The sequence below is a fragment of the Tamandua tetradactyla genome, chromosome 20, assembly GCF_023851605.1.
Source record: "Tamandua tetradactyla isolate mTamTet1 chromosome 20, mTamTet1.pri, whole genome shotgun sequence".
Taxonomy (NCBI): Eukaryota; Metazoa; Chordata; class Mammalia; order Pilosa; family Myrmecophagidae; genus Tamandua; species Tamandua tetradactyla.
This window is the reverse complement of record NC_135346.1, coordinates 48,514,990-48,532,340: the sequence shown is the minus strand read 5'-3', so window position 1 is coordinate 48,532,340 and position 17,351 is coordinate 48,514,990. Positions and strand designations below refer to the sequence as shown.

At 37.2% G+C, this 17,351-nt stretch overlaps 1 protein-coding gene across 1 annotated transcript in view; it reads right to left on the bottom strand.

Moving 5' to 3' along the window:
• The window catches only part of LOC143664338 (teneurin-2-like), a 392,537-nt gene that overhangs the window by 124,272 nt on the left and 250,914 nt on the right, over positions 1 to 17,351 (bottom strand). The gene's annotated exons all lie outside the window — the stretch shown is intronic.

Sequence of the window (17,351 nt, the reverse complement as noted above, 5' to 3'; positions counted from 1 at the left end):
TTCACTTACCAAATGACCCAAAAAATGTTGATAGTTCAAGCTTCAAGTTCCATAAAACACAAAGGTAGAGACAAAAGCCCATACCCATCCTGACTGAAAAGGTTATTTATCAAGAAGTAAAAAGCGAGAATTTGGGTAGTAACTTAAGAGATCATTTAGACAAACCTTTATTGAAAGGATCCTTTGCAGCCTGTGTTTATTATTGTAGTTGGGTTGTAAATCAATAGCTGATATGAAAGAGAAGATTAGAAAAGGCATAACCCCATGCAGAATTTGTGCAAAATTTAAAAATAACTCAATAACATCAATCTCAAAATTATGTGCTTGCATCCTTGCATTTCCTAATGATCCCTCAGGGTATACCACTATACTTTACAGCCATTAAAACTGCCATTCACCAGAAACATAATGCTGTAATCATCCGCGGTTCAAGGAAATGAAAGTCTCTCACATTTGCCTACTGCCCTCTGTTGTCTAATATAGTATCAAAAGTTACAACAGTGTAAACTCTTCCATACATGGGAATAAAAGCCTCTGTGGGAAATAGCTGTGATGAACTGCCTGAAATATAGAGGTAGCTTCTGATTTTTGAGAGGGGAATGTTCCCTCCCAAAGCAATTACCAGCATCCCCCATGCTAGGAAATGTATGCGTTCTAGTACAACTGCCTGGAAAGTGAATCTGATTCTTCATTGCCTTGGAGTATAAAAACAGAGGGCCACTCCTATGGGGGATAGCATAAAGGCTCAAGGAAGTTATCAAAACCCTACTTTCAAAAGACATACACTCTTTAAATCCCGAAAATGGAAAAGCAATGCTTGATAAATTAATATCGTTCCTCAAAGAAGGTTGCTGGAAACCCTAAGTAGTCAGGATTGGTTAGAAACAACTTCTAAGGACCCAAAGGACAAATGGAAGTACAAACAAAAGAAGGTCACACACTAGAATAAATGCCAGTGAGATTCTATCAAATGCTCTCCCAGACTCACCGGCAAGATAACCTGCAATCTCTATGGTGACTCAAATACAACTTCATAACACTTTATGGAAACAGCAGGATTTTAAAAAATAATAGGTTGATTTTGCCAGCAGGACAAGATGATGACACAGAGCAGAAGTAACAACTCAAAATATATTGAGGGATGAACAAATAGAATGTGCTCCCTATAAACCGCAATTGGCGGGGACTGCAGCTGGAGTTAGGCTGTCCCCACCTGTGAAAAGGGGTATTGGACATCATGGGACCGTCACATTTTAGGATATGGATGGCATGTGTTAATCCTAAATTTTCATTAATCTATGTACAGGAATGTCTGAAACTTTTTATTTATATGAATGGAAATGACACAAGGGCTGTATCTTGCTAGGCACTTAATATTTGCCACACCCTTAATCAACTCAAAGAATCCTTTCATTAAGATACAATTACTCCCGTTCTATAAGCAAACAATAAAGACAGGAACTTTACCGAAGATCACATGAAAGGGGCAGAGCTTGGATTTGAATTCAGATCTATCTTGCTGTAAATCCAGACGCATATACACATGCTATCGCCTTGTGTTTATCTTCCTTCCATTCTCCCACCTATTTTTATAGCATCGATGTGCAAAATGACTTCAAATTTCAAGAACTTGGAAGTATTTTATGTACAGCTACTTCCCATTATTATCTAAATTTTCGAAAATCAAATTTTCTCTCCAGAAAGAAGACACTTCAAAAACAAATGAATGAATTTCCATCTCTTAATCAAGGTTAAATTCCATGACCTCTCTTTCTGTGTTAACCCCCTTTTGCTATGCCCAAGTGTTTTTATGTGATTCGATCAAAATCAAATTTGAATTAAGTTTCATTCCAGGGGAATTTTGCACTTCTGCTTGAAATGATTAGAGACAATTTGCAATTTCATAATTATGATAAATGATTGTTGTAATAAGGAGAGGCTGAAAGGAGGAACTCAATTGGCTGAAGTAGGAAAGAAGTCAGACATTTTTAACTGGGACACAACTTCATTCAGTGCTCTTGCTTCTTCACTTAATGAGTATTTATTGTGTGCTTCCAAATAATACTGAATGTGGAGGCTAGAAAGACAAGTAAGACATGACTCTGTTCCCAAGCTGTCACTCACTGCTCAGGGAGGAGACCTAAGCACAAGTAAGAAATATAAGTCTATTGCAATGACTGTGCCATAAATAAAATCACATGGTGACCCAAAGTTAGCCCAATCCCCACATCTGCAGATTCATGGGAATAAAGGTGAGCCCATGACCCACACTAGACCAATCCGAGTACCTTCTCTAGGAACATGGACGTATTTGGAGGTAAAGGCGAGAGTTATTCGGATTGCTCCTCTACCAACCAGCAGCAGAGCCTGTAACACACATATTTGAAAATGACGAGGGAAAAATCCCTGCCCATAAAGAGATAAGCAGATGCAGAGGAAGCCAGTTTGCAAAGTGAGCAAAGAATAAAGCAGCTATACAGAGATGAAGAATGGAGAAAAATCTCAACAATTTTCCAATCCCTAATTCTAGTACCTTCCAGAGGACAGGATATAATTCTGTACTTGGATTCAGAGATATCCTCATTTCTTTACAATAAATTTTCCATCTCAGCTTAAACTAACTTGAACTCAGCAAGCTCGATTTAAGAAGTCATCACCCTAACTTGTATGAAATTGAATTATTTGATAATACCATAGCTAGGCTGCATCACCAATATTCCAGCACTGAACTAGCAACAACCCTTTAAAATTACTGCCACTCTTCTTTTTCTTTATCTACCCAGTTTGATCTTCTTGGGAAGGACTCAACAATTTTTCTTTGCATTTGGTGCATATAAGAGTTAGCTGTTGTAGATAATTAAATCTTAGACTGAAAAAGCTATTTAACTCATTTTCTGTCTGCCCCTGAATATATCTAGAGAATCCAGAGGCCTAGGTATGATGTGATGATGCTAACAAGGCTCGTCTATCAGTTTAATTTCCTAAACAAACGTCGGCAACATTAAATGCCCCAGGTGTGTAAACTACTGAAGAAATATTGTTATTTGGATGGAAAAAGGCACATGGTCTAGGGACAAAAATGCCACTCTCATTGCGAGTAGGTGAAGATGGAGGAAGCTTGCAGGTAAAAAAAGATCTTGACTCAGTGCTTGCTTGGGTTGGCTATGAGGAAGGTTTTGCATTGCAGCTATTCACAACCCAAGATCCCAGCTAGTGCCTGCAGCCATTGGCCGCTGCCAGAGCGGGGTGGGGTGGAGGGAATAGAGAATGTGACAAATACTCTGCAGGAAAACAGCCTAGAGTTTAGGAACAAAACACTCACTGCTCAACTGTCTCATTTCCTAAATCACTCATGATTTATAAATCATATATTTCTATATGCCCAGTAACAGTCAAATCATTTCAAGTGTGTGCCATCTTGTCTACAGTACTGGGGCTTACAAAAAAAAAAAAAAAAAAAAGACAATCTGAGGATGTGGGTGAGGGTGGGATAGAGTATGTCCCCATGGGGCCAGCGACATTAGATCAAATGCTTAAACTTCCATGTTAGCTCTATAGCCAGATAACAGGATTTTGATTCCTTCTGCAAAGCAAATAATATCTAAAATATAAAAAAAACAGCCTCTTCCTTTCTTCCTTTTCAGACCAATCCTTCCACCTTTGAGAGAACACCTAACCTTCAATTTTCCATCCAGAATTGGCACTTGGGCTATTAGGAATTCTGTGCTTGACTTCGTCCCTGCACAAACTACAAAACTGCTTTTCTTTTTTTTTTTTTTTTTTTTTTTTTACTTTTGTGTGAGAAGCATACTTGTCAAAAGAGTGGATACCAGAATGGTGAAGTTTGGGGTGCAAAAGGCCGTATAGAAATATTAAAGAATCAAAAATATGGGATTGAGGAATGATGGATTATTTTCACATGTGTGGAATGGTCAGAATGGAGATTAATATCCAAGTAGGCTATATTAAAAAAATGGGACGGAGGGTGAGTGGAATTCATAGAATTCTGGTTTGAGGTGAAAATACTCTTATTGTCTGCTTTAATCTGCTCATTTCTTCCCTGAGATAATAGTAAAGAGATGGACCTCTAAATTCACACAACTGGTTTTGAATTCCACCTTGAACTCCCTTTGCTATCTGTGAGACTTCAAGCAAACTTAGCCTCTCTTAGTCTCTCTTACCTCTTCTGTGAAATGGGAACAATCATTCTCAGTTTAAAAGGCTAATATTGTAAGGATTAAAAGTGATTACTTATGTAAAATATTAACACAGTGCTAAAGATGTGGCAAGTCTCTATGTGGTAATAATTCTAAATTCATCCATTTACTTAAAATGAAATGACAGAGAAGTGAAGTAAGTGTTCTGCCCAAAGTCACAGGGCCGGACTGTAGCAAAAGGGGGTCTAGACAAAAATCCTTAAAGGAACTTTAGCCTTGTACTGTACTCAGAAGGGTTACTGGGATAGCTATCATCTCAGGTATGTATTTGAAACCAGAAATATATTCTTTTCATCCCCCTTCTTCAATAAAGAAAGGAAACCCTAGACAAATGGAAAAACAAAAGCAAAACAATTGATGATTTTTCTTGAGAGCTTCCTATATCCCAGGCAGTAAGATTACAGCTTCTAGAATTAATATCTCAGGCAGAGTAACTCATCAACACTTTGACGCATTGGCCGTAATTGCTGTTGCTGTTCAAAGCCAACTTCAGGTTGTAACAAATGTTCAGCTAGAATACATTTTCTTTCCCTGTCCTAATATTCCTTAGTACCACCACATCAGTAATTACAGTTTTTCTTTTTTTGGCTGGGTACAGTGTATTTTATTGGTGGTACATGACAAGGTTGGTCTCTCTGAGGCCCTCCCCTTCTTCAGGGGTGTGGGAGAGAAGCTGTGGAGGATGGGTGATTCTCAGTGTTGGTGGATTAGTTTTGGGCTAGCCCACCCCAACAGCTGACAGCCTCTGTCTTCCTCTCATGCTATTGCTGGAGCTGGTGGTCCAGAGGACTCTTACTCCTTGGAGGCCATATGGACTCTAAAGTCCACTGCTCTATTGTTACAGCCGAATTCATTGTTATACCAGGAAATGAGCTTGACAAAGTAGTCATTGAGGGCAATGCTAGCCCCAGCATTGACATGGAAGAGTGGGTGTCATGTTAAAGTCACGACAGAAAACCTGGTGCTTGCTGTAGCCCAGCATGCCCTTTAGAGGCTCTTCTAATGCCTGCTTCACCACCATCTTGATGTCATCGTTCTTGTCTTTTTTCTTCAGATGGCAGGTCGGATCTATAATGGATGCATTGGAGGTGGGGATGCAGAAGGCCATGCTAAGCGAGCTTCCCATTCAATCCAGGATGACCTAGTCTACCACAAGACAGCAGTGGTAGACACAGGGATGATGTTCTGGGCAGCCCCATGGTCATCATGCCAGTTTCCCAGAGGGGCCATCCATAGTCTTCTGGGTGGCAATGATGGCATGGATGGTGTCACAGTACAAAAACTGTCATGGATGACCTTGGCCTGTGGTGCCAGGTAAAGCTGGTGGTGCAAGAAGCACTACTGATATCTTGAGGGAGTTGTCATATTTCAATGGTTCACACTCATTACAAACATGGCACATTGCCAAAGTAGCAGAGATGATGACTCTTTTGGCACCACCCTTCAAGTGAGACCCCAGCCTTCTTCAGGGTTGTGAGGACAATATTCAATATAAGTATGACCCAACTATGTGGGAGGGATCTTGTTCCTGGAAGATAGAAATGGGATTCCCATTGATGACAAGCTTTCTGTTCTCAGCTTTGAATTTGCCATAGGGGAAATCATACTGGAGTATACAGATCATTTAGTTGAGGTCAGTGAAGGGTTCATTGATGGCAACAACCTATACTTTGCCAGAGTTTACAGCAGCCATTTGACCAGGTACCCAATACGGCCAAATATGTTTATTCCAACTTTCACCATCATGTCTCAGGAATGTGGCTGGCATTGCATGAAAAGATACTGCTGTCTGTCAAGTAGGGAGGAGCAGAGAGCCTACATTTTGCTTTACATTAATTATATAGCTATCCAACTTTCATGCTAAGTTGTCAACACCACAAGGCAGAAAGTATGTTAGTTAATTTTGACTGTTTTCTTGTCTTCTACAGGGCCTAGAATCGTGCTTCATGGGCATTTATTGTATTTTTTTTTTCTTGCTTAATAATGAAATGATTCAAAAGCAGAGAGTGAAATGAGAAGAGATTTAAATTATACTATTAGATTCAATTTAGCAGAAGATTTAGTAAGATCCCTCAGGTCTCCTGATTGAGAGTCTAATACCAGCCACAGTTTTTTGCACAGACCTAGATACAGCTATGGAAGAAGAGATAAACAGCCAATTTAATTACAGTGACATAATGGTTAAACTTTTATAGCTGAGGGGATCAGAAAATAGGATTTTAAAAATCAAATTAAAACTGTCATTCCACAACATTAAGTTTCCAGAATTTTCATTTTTTAATATTAATGATTTTTTTCTCCAAAAAGGAACAAACAATGCTAATTCTACTGCTACAATACTGTTAATGAAGAAATAAAGAATAATTTATCATTGCATAATTAACACAGTACAGTTAAGCATGTTTTAATGATTTTGTATAATGGCCTCTCATAACTAGATGATACTTGTTAGTCATAGCGAAAATTAAAAAAAAAAAAAAAAAAAAAAGAATGCCGCTAGGAATAATTAATGAAGATGGATAAACTGACCAGGGTTTTATTTTGTTCTTTTAAATAAAGTGTTTATAAGATTACTTGGTGTGTTTTAGCATTGGTTTATTCCTGAATACAGATGGTTAATAAAATATTTGAACTGATTCAATAAATGAAAAGCTAAGAAATAAAAGCCTAAGAAAGCAACCCATATGAATAAGCAGACTTTCTTCTTTGTTTCCAAATGCTACCAATCCTTAACTTTATTCCTGCATCAAACTTTGAAGGTAGGAGACATTGTTATCTTTAGCCATTTATAACACCTTGAGTTTATCAGAAACAATGAGGCTATTTATTGGGATTTTCTGTCCAAATAGCTCAGGAACCAGGAGAAAAAAGAAGAGGAAAAAAATCAAATGAGCAGATGAATTAAAAGTGGTAATAAATATGAATTTATACCTACTATTTCTTCTAATGTTGTTACTAAAAACAGATGTCTACGTGACTGAGGATTGTGTCTCTAGGAAAAGTTGTAATGACCTCTATGTCCATAGTCAATTAAACAGGCTCACAATCAGGTTTGAGTTATTGGGGGGTAAACAGAGTTACCATTTGCCCAACCGAGATGTTTTAAATGTGATCCACGTGGTCATATCTAACAGGAAGACAAATTTATTTGACCCATATCTTATTTAAATCATTTTATAGTTATTGTTCAACATATGCAAATAGGAAAATTTCACATAAAATATGTATTTCTGGCTATCTTCAGAAATCAAATCATTCAGCAGCATTGAAACTGTGATGTATGGCCTACAGGACATTGGTCTGGCTGCCCCTTTGCAGAAGAGAGATGTATCCCAGATCTATAGTCTTCAATATTCTCTCATGTTTTACAGCCAATACTTTGCCATAATTTACATTACCTACTTGACCCCTGTTGACATTTTCAGTTTTGACTCTGACCTATAGCGGCTCTTAAACTGTCTCCTCTGATGAGTAGAACAGCATCACTTGGAAATTTGTTAGAGATACAAATTATCAGGCCTATCCCATGCCTATAGAATTAGAAAATCTGGATGTTGGACTCTAAAATTTATGTTTAATGAGTCTTTATGACGATTCTGATGGCCACTCCATTTTGAGAACTCCTGGTCTAGCATGCCCAAGCTGTAATGCTTTTATTATATTCCAAAACCTGTGAAGGACCATTACTAATGGAGACACCAGTGAAGACCCTCATGTTCTTACGAGCTGTATTATTATTTCCATTACAGAAATTAAAATAGGGGGTCAATGAATGACTTTGTGAGTAAAGGTACACCTTCTAACATTCACTTTTATATATTTCTATTGAGGTTTTAATAAGGAATGAGGAATAGTAACTGCCATCCATGTCTATAGACATTTCTAAATAGGAGGATGGACCTAGCTTTGACAGAAGCCAAAGGAGGAAGGAAGAGTCTGCTTTTGACCTTGAAGAAATGACACCACAAAATTCTAAACAAGAAAGGCAGGACTGAAATGTTTATACAACTTTCACTGTATCACTTCCTTCTCACATAGTCAGCCCAGAGGGGGCTTCACAAGGTATGAAGACCAGGAGGTACTCGTTCAGGGACCACCAATGATCAGATCACCACATATCTGATGGTATCTCTGAATCACTTGACTTGACAACAGTCACACTTCTCTGGACTTCTTGTTCTATGCAAAACTTCAGTCTATGTTCAAAGCCTCTCTTTCGTTGAGTTTCCTTTTCCGTGCAGCTGAACACATTCCTAACTGATATGGACACTGTGCTTTATACTGGAAAAAACATGGAAAATTTTGCCTACAAAGAAAACTTTAAACCAGGCTATATCCAAACTGCGATTGGTTAAAGATTATGTTAATTCTTCTTTCTTATCCCATGACTACCATATTTAAGTTTCAAAGGGTCTTTATTCTTTGTTTCTTGCTCTATGAAATCTGGCAAACAAATCAAGATCTATCTTCCCCCATTCCCACATGGCTTTGTGATTTCATTAATTTCCACCACAAAACCTCTTAGCCTTCCACTTTTAAAAGAACATAATCTTTCATAAAAAGTAATTCTCATATAAAAAGTAATTCTCATGGTTCTTAGCTATTGTCCTTTTTTGCCTCTTTTTTAGCTCCACTTTGTCCTTCTTGGCATGCTCTAACTATTATATTACTTTGCATTTATGTGCATATCCCACTTCTGATATAATCACAATATTTCACTGGCCGATGTACCTAAAGAACAGACTACAGGAAGAGTGTGTGTTGATTGAGAACCATTTTCTAAATCATCCCAGTAATACTTTTCTGCGTTTTCTTTGCTTAATTACCAGATTGAAGCTCTTCACTGCTTCAGTCTAGATTCTTCCTTAGTTTTGCTTCAATTATCATGGTATTTCACTCTTGGGAAATTTTAGATGCCTCTTATGAGTTGGTCCTCTTCTTTCCAAATGATTTGTTCCTTAGAAATTCTTATCCCAGCAAACTGATTAAGGATCTGCCCAAAGATTTAGCTATGTAGATATTTATTGCAATATTGTTTATGAAAACCAGATGTTTGGAAGCAACTTGGTTATCCTAAAAAAGGAGAACGAATAGATTGTAGTACCTGACACAATGAAATACTCTATAACCTTCAGACAGAGTAGAGTCATATTTATCAGTATACAAATATATCTAATAGAAAAAGCAGGTTACAAAGCCTCACATAGGATATGATCTTACTTTATGGCGGGATAAAAGGGGAAAATTGCATTTTCTTTTTTGCATATATTATTTTATCCATATAACCAAATTTACTGATATAGTACCTTAAGCTCTTCCATCCAAATCTTAATCTGTAGTCCTATCAAATAGAAAGATCCCATCTCACCATGGTGATATAAAAAGGAAGCATAATTTCAACTCCACCAACACTGAAGAAAAATGTAGAAATATTTACCAATTTTTTTTTTCAGAGTACATGGGGGGAATTAGTGGAAAATTGCATCTCACAATATTCAGCAAACTCCTCTATCTTTTTACACATCAAATTTCCTAAAAGTTGTTTTATCACGTGATTTCCTCCAAATCTCATATCACATAGCAGCTACTCTACTTTCTCTTTTCTGTCTTTCAGACTCTCTTTAAACCTCACTGCTTATCTCTCTCTATATTAGAGTGTATTTCTTTGTAACTCCCCTTTTCCTTCCTTGCTATTTCTTCACTAAGCAAATCATTCTCAAAATACTATTCTCTTTCTGTTTTTCCCATTTGTATCTCCACACATTTTGCGTGAGAAGCAGCCAGACAAAGACTTTTCTTCAGTATGCCAAGAAGGACCAGGGAAAAAGAGGATAAATTTCATTGATTCCTCAACATTTATATTATACTTTACTTAGTGGACTTTATATTACTTTTTTCTTTGAGATTAATGCCATACGTTAATTTTTAATCCCAATTACATCTACTATAAAAATCTATTACTTTTATAACCAGTAAAAAATAAATGGTGGTTCCTGGCAAAAATTCCCTGGCAGTCCACACTATTCTCATTTTTCCTTTAAGAGATGAGCCCATCATCTCCATCTTTTGCTTCTTTGCTTTGAATCAGTTACTCACAACAAAATACGACTTGACCAATGTATTGCATTCTCATGGAGGTAACAATCTAAGAATGTCCATTTATTCCTCAGAGTTTAACCTCACCTATTGTTAAGAGTTACTAACCCTGAATGCCTTCTTTCATTTGTAGCCAGGGACTATGGGAACACCCAAATCATATAAACAATACCTGGCTCATTCACTTGCATCTCATGCAATGCAAGTGGGCCAGCTCTAAAGAACAAACCCAAACTCACTTCCACACTTAAAGGGTGGGCACCACCCAGAATAGGATCCTATCCAAAAAGCAAAAGCCAAAGCTAAAGTCAAAAGAATGTATAATGAATGGGAACAAAGAGCATTTAACAAAACAGTAATCACAAGCCTCATCAAGTTTCCCAAGACATTTTAGGAACCACCATCAAAAACTCATTGTTTCCAAGCATCTCTTTAATAACCATGAATTCGAAACAATTCTGGGCAGCAAAAATGGACTGATAGCATGTGTCCCAATGGCAACACCATAAATCTAATAAAGAACAGTCAGAGCCTGAAGTAAAAATAAAACCTACATCACACCAAATCCCAACTTTCAAAACATGCACCACAGAACTACTCTTTCATGTAAATCAATGCTGACATATATTCTCTATTTTCTAGTAGAGCATTTTATGTCTTAATAGAAATAATCTATAGTTTCTTGTTCTCTCATAACTTTTACTTCTCATAAGTAGACGGACATCCAGCTTATGTAGCTGTAAAAATCAAGGCAACAAATAATTGCAGTCTATGTTTTTACAAACAATAAAGTATAATAAATGCCAATGTTTTGCATAAAACTCATGGAAAACATATTGAGAAGAAATGAGGTGAGGGTTTATAGTCATCTTGTCATTTTAACTAGCACCAATTTCCTTCACCATCTCTTTCATTCTTTCAGAGGTAAGTGCTTTTAAATGGGAACCATGCCTTAAAGAAAGAACATGGCATTTAGTAATCATCCGTTGGAAATAGGATCTTCATAATGGTGCAATTTCTGATATGTTAAACAAAAGTCCTCATTAAAATCATCTAGGAAAAAATTTTTACTCTTTACTATATCCTAGATGTAAAGGAAATTACATAGAAATAAAATTTGCCATCCAAGAGTTTGCAATTTGTAAGTAACGATAAATATTATTCAGCAGTCTTCCTTTTATGATTCTCCATTTCTCTTTATTTAACAGATTTAGGAATAGTATTTTGACTGCAGAATTCAAGACACTAGACAAAGAACTTTTAGTAGTACTGAATATTTAATCACATGGAACAAACAAAAAAATAAATAAATTCCCAGTAGGTACAAACATCTACTTATTACACTGAGGATCAACTTTAATCTTGTTACGTTGGTCTATGAAGAACTATACTGGACCTGCCCTCATATCTTCAGCCTCGCAATTGCCCTCCAAACATAAGGGTCTTCTTCCTGTTTTTTGAAGTAGCCGAGAACATTCCCACATGATGCCTTAGCACTTTCTGTAACAGCCTCCTTGAAAGCTCTGTCCTCAGAGTTATATATGTCTTCTCCTTACCTCCTTTTCACCATTCAAATCTCAGCTCCCAATTACTTTCACAGAGAGACCATCCTGGATTTCGCCATTTAGATGCAACACTTGCCCTCCTCACTTCCTATCAGATACCCACTTAAAAAAATTCTTCATAGAAGTTATCCCTCACCATAATAATCTAGTTTATTTTCTTGTTTATTGCTGAGATCCCTCCTCTTATCATTGTAATGTAAGCTCCAGGAGCAAGAGCCTTACGTTTTCAATGCCCACTCCCCCCTTTTTTTTAACACTTTCAGACTGGAAGAGAGAAGAACCAGCTATTAGGACTGGCTAATCTGCTTACCCAGATAGAATCTACTTTCTCTTGGAAGTAGGATAAGTTGACATGGGAATGACTTTGGTACAAATGCATAATATAGAGTTTACATTTCAATTCCATGTGGAGCACAGCAGGGAGGAGAGTATTTTCTCTAGTCATTCAGCACCAGACACAGCTCTGACACAAATGCCTTTCTTCCTGGGCTTTGTTAGAAGACTTTGATTGAGGCAACCCCTAGGTGGGAACGGTCTAACGAAAGCAGCTCTTCCTGCAACTGCCCTTTTTCTCTTTTCGCCCTTTGTTTTCCCTGGTTCTGTACACTTTTACTGTAATCCTTGGAATTCTCAAAACCATAATCACCATGCCAGCTGGTCTTGAGAGTGTAAATGGCTCCTTTGTTCATTCTTATAGAACTTTAGACAATGCCTTTTCCTTTTCCCCATACATCAGACAAGCAAATGACACTAAATATCTCAGAGGAATGAAATTCAAAAACTAAAATAATTTACTAACTTTACTTTGAATAGATGTGGCATACAAACTTTAAATGCATCCACCCAAATTCCCTTTCCTTGTATCAATTACATCTGAGATCACTATAGTTTCAGAATTTTAGCTTATAACAAATTTAAGTTGGTAATTTCAGGCTATTGATTCTAGAACAGTCAGACATTCAACAAGTATTTACAGACCACTAATATGGTCTTAGATACTGTATCACTGACAGAATTGGGGAGGGGGCCAATATAATTGAATATCATATGTATCATCTTAATGAGTAAAGGAAAAAATTTTGTCTTCATAGCTGCTAAAACATCACTCAAGAAAACTCAACCACTGTTCTTGGTTTTAAAAATAATTTATTTGAGAAATAGGAATTAACGGCTATTCTAACATGAAGAAATTAGGACTCTGTTATTTTTTTTTTATTTTTTATTATTCTTACAGTTTTAAAATCATTTATCCCTCATGGAACTTTGAGAGGTAGGGTTTTTGTTTTGTTTCATCCTCATCAAAGACATTGAATATATGAGTTAGAGAGTTTAGATAAGAGACACAGTTCAAAAGCTTTGATGGCAACAGCCAGGACTTAAGCCCATGTCTCCTGACTAAAAAAAAAAAAAAAAAAAAGTCTTTCCATTCCATTGCCTGCACGGTCAAAAGATGAAAAGATGATGTAAGATTATATCACTTTAACTTCTTTCCAAAGAGTCTGCCATGTGAGGTCAGAATTGAGCATCCAGTTAAACAAATGTATACCATTTTGGGAAAGCTGGAATGTTGCAAATATTGGCTTGGCATGCGGTACTGTGTTAAACCTACTCAACAGTGATCAAAAGGCCAAAACCAGATTGTGCTATGGGTACCCAGGATCAACGTTCAGTTGAACCAGTCCAGCAGAGACCACTAGATGATGACCCGACTGTTCTGGTTAGCTTCTCCTCTTTGTCTCTGCACACATCTAGCCACATCACAGACTCCCTTGCAATTAGGTGTGGCTGTATAATTGGGATCTAGGCAAAGGGACCTGAGAAGATATGACGCACATCAAGTCCAGGCACTACCCATGAAGATCTCTTAGATGCTTCTCCATGCTCTTTTCCCCACACGGCTCTCTCCCCCTATAGCCAAAAACAGAGATAACCTTGGAAGACTGATGTTGAAGATGGCAAAATCTGTCAGCTTGTGTCCTCTTTCCTCAGAAGACAATGTGGAGAAGAGTCACCCCACTGCTATTCACCAGTCTACTTCTTAATCATTACTGTAATTAAGAAATCAATGTTTCTTTTCTTTGAGCTGTTTTATAATGGCAATTGGCCTACATTAACAAACACAGCTAGATTCTATTATACTTGCCGAATTAAACTAAAGGTTAATATTTCCCTAAGCTTTGGGCTCAGCATCTTTTCTCCCTGAATATATTTCTTTATCACCTTTGGTAACTTCTAGTCTCTGGTATTCTTCTTTTTCTGCAAACTTTCCCCTAATCTCTGTGAAGATATTTCATAGCCTTCAAAATTTTTCTCCTTTGAATTTCAGAAACTTAATGCAAATTAACATTTTGAACTTTTACCTGAGGCAGATGCCAAGACAACTCCGTCATGCTGAGTCCCCAAAAGTGCCTGACCTTGGTCCTGAATATATTTCTCTACCCTATTTAGATTTCATGAGCATTCTTTGTTAAGAATTTTTCTACATTTTAAGTGTAGATGATGCTTATTTCATCTCTTATGATGCTAAACCTTTTATGATGAGACTTGCCTTGGCACATAGTAGGCATTCAACAAATATTTATCCAATATTATTCATCCATCAGACCTCTACGAGAAGTGAGCTAGATTCCCAGCATTATAACTTTAGCATATCAGAACAACTTAATTTGCATAGTAAAACCAACAAGCAAAATTTCAAAATGTTCACAAAGGTCAAAAGTATATTGTTGCCACATTGAACCACACAGTCCAAAGTCAATTTGATTCTTTCTGGTTCAAGCTCAAAAACTTAAGGGGGAAATTCACAAGATGAGTGAGAGATATATTTCAACTTTTTAAAGATGAGGTGGGCCCAGCACATGTGTGGAACGTAAAGCCATAAACTGAATGATATCACAAGTTTGCCCAAACTGGTCTGTCTGAAAGTTGTGAGAGTTTTTCAGCTTGTGTCTATTCCCCATCCATAAGATAAAAGGAAATACTATTTCTTGTCCCACCTAATTCCAAGAGAATGAAATAATTAAAAAAAATTATCTAAATGCATAATGGGACATAAGCATTGAGCATTAGCATGCATTTTAATTATTTTAATCATACATTATGAATGTTAATGTTTAGATTTATAGATTTCCCTGTGGCAGGGTGTTGTCTCATTATTTTCTTCTTATGGCTTTGTGTGCTATCACTCTACTTGAGTTTAGTTATCTGGTTGAAACCGAAGGCCTCCTCAATTGTACAAGCAATTGTAAAACAGCCAGTTCTCATGCTTCCAGAGCTTTATGTCCACACAAAAGTAGACCTCAGAATCAACTTTTATATTACTTTCATTTTCCTTCCAGAAGCTGCAATCTCTCTGAATGTATTCAGAATATAAAGACTTTAATTATTAACAGTTCTTCTATTTAAGCATTAAAAACACCTACAAGTTCAAGTTGTATCTAGAGAGAATGATCTGCTCTGCTTCCATCTCTCAGTTTATTCTTCCTCAAAAGAAGAAACCAATTTGCTCCCATATATCGCCTCTTACACAATAAAACCCAAACCATCCAACCAACATAACCTCTCTCAAACCAACTGGAAATGGCACTCAAAAGAAATATGTTTGGCATTTAGTTCCATCACCACCCTTCTCTGAAAATGCTCTCCAAAACCTTATTCACTCAGCAGCATTTTCAGATACTAACTTTTTGTATTGATAGATGCACAATTTGACAATCAAATAACAGTTCGAAATAGTAATCTTTGGTACCTGAGCAACATTTCAACAGTATGCGCATTTCTCTTTGTGTGGGACTCATCACAATGCAGAAAGGAAAGGGATGGAATGGTCTCATATTTCAGATCAGAGAGCAAAAGTCTGCAATGCATGTCAGACTCTCCTCTTGTAACGCTTCCACCAAGTAAAACCCTATTTATGTTACACTATGTATCAGCGCTACTCAGCAGAAAAGCAATGAGTCACAAACATGAGCTGCATAGGTAATGTTAAATTTCCTAGTAACCATGTTCAAAAAGGTAAAGGGAAACAGGTGAAATTAACTTTAATAATATACTTTACTTCAACCTAACATATCCAAAATATATTAATTTCAACTTGTAATGAATACCTTAAAATTATGACTGGGCTCATTTACAATCTTTCTTTTGCACTAAGAAGTCAAAACCTGCTGTGTATTTTACACTTATGGCACATCTCAGGTTGAATGAGCCACATTTCAAATATTTAAATAACAAGTACCAAGTGGCTATTTTTTTGAATATCCAAGTTCAGCACGCTTTAGTTTAGGTTTGGGTGCACAAGCATCACCTTCCTGGATGCTCCACATTACCACTTAGCCCTTCACTTACCTAGCCCTATTCACACCCAGAGCTTAGAGTTATTAATTCACCATGTATTTACTGAGTGAACATGATATTCTAGGCAGTGTTCGAGGGGCAGAGGATAAGGGAAGTCTTCGCCTTCAAGAGCCCAGTGAGTCTAAACATTTACACAGGGAAATCTGGCCTGACCCCTTGATAGAACCTGTCTCTGTTTTTTGCTCTCCCAGCCCTCACTCCTACTTCATAGGAATTAACCCAGTTTAAATTAAGATTTACCTCCCTAAATAGACCTCAGAATCTATGAAGGTGGGGCACTGCAACAGTGGCTCAGTGGCAGAGTTCTTACCTGCCATGCCGGAGAGACCCAGGTTCAAAAACAAAATAACCTATGAAGGTGAAGATTCGATCTCTCTTATTCACTGCGGCATCCCCAAACCTTACCCAGCCCACACCTGGCACAGAGTAGGTATGTCAGAACACTTGCTAAATATAAGGAAAAAGGAGCAAGAGAGGAGGGGAGGAGGGACTAATCTTCAAATGTGTTCTATCCTGGTGTTAGCTGATTTCCCATAAACTTGTCAAAATAAGCAAATGGATATATTACTGCATGAACAGGACCAAATTTAGGAGAAAGAGAGAGAGGAAAGAAGGGAAGGAGGGGAAACGTGCACTGGTGGAAAGTGAAACAACTCTAAATATCAGTGATGTTCATTAGTGAAATGGCACAGCCACTTCCATAATTTACTACCCTCTGCCTTATTTATATGCAGCTCATTCTGAATTTTTCCAAGCTTCAGAGAATTGGTATTTCAGACCTCATATTACATTTGCTGTTTTCCTGGATTTACTTCAACAATGCTTCAATTCTGGATATGACCTAAAGATATGGATGAAGGGCCTATATATTTTATAGCCACTACAATAAATTTTGAAAACTCTCCTATCCAGTTTATATTGTACCCTGCCCATCAGAAGAATCTGGCTGGGTTCCACCACTGCCATCTTGCCAAGGGACAGCTTAGTGATCATATCGTGATCTAATCACAAAGATATGCAGAATATTTCTTTTACAGTGGGCTGTCCGCCCTTTACTGATTTAATCAGTGAACCACCAGAATTTCTTGTGGAGGCTAGCTTTTCTTTTTCTTTTCTT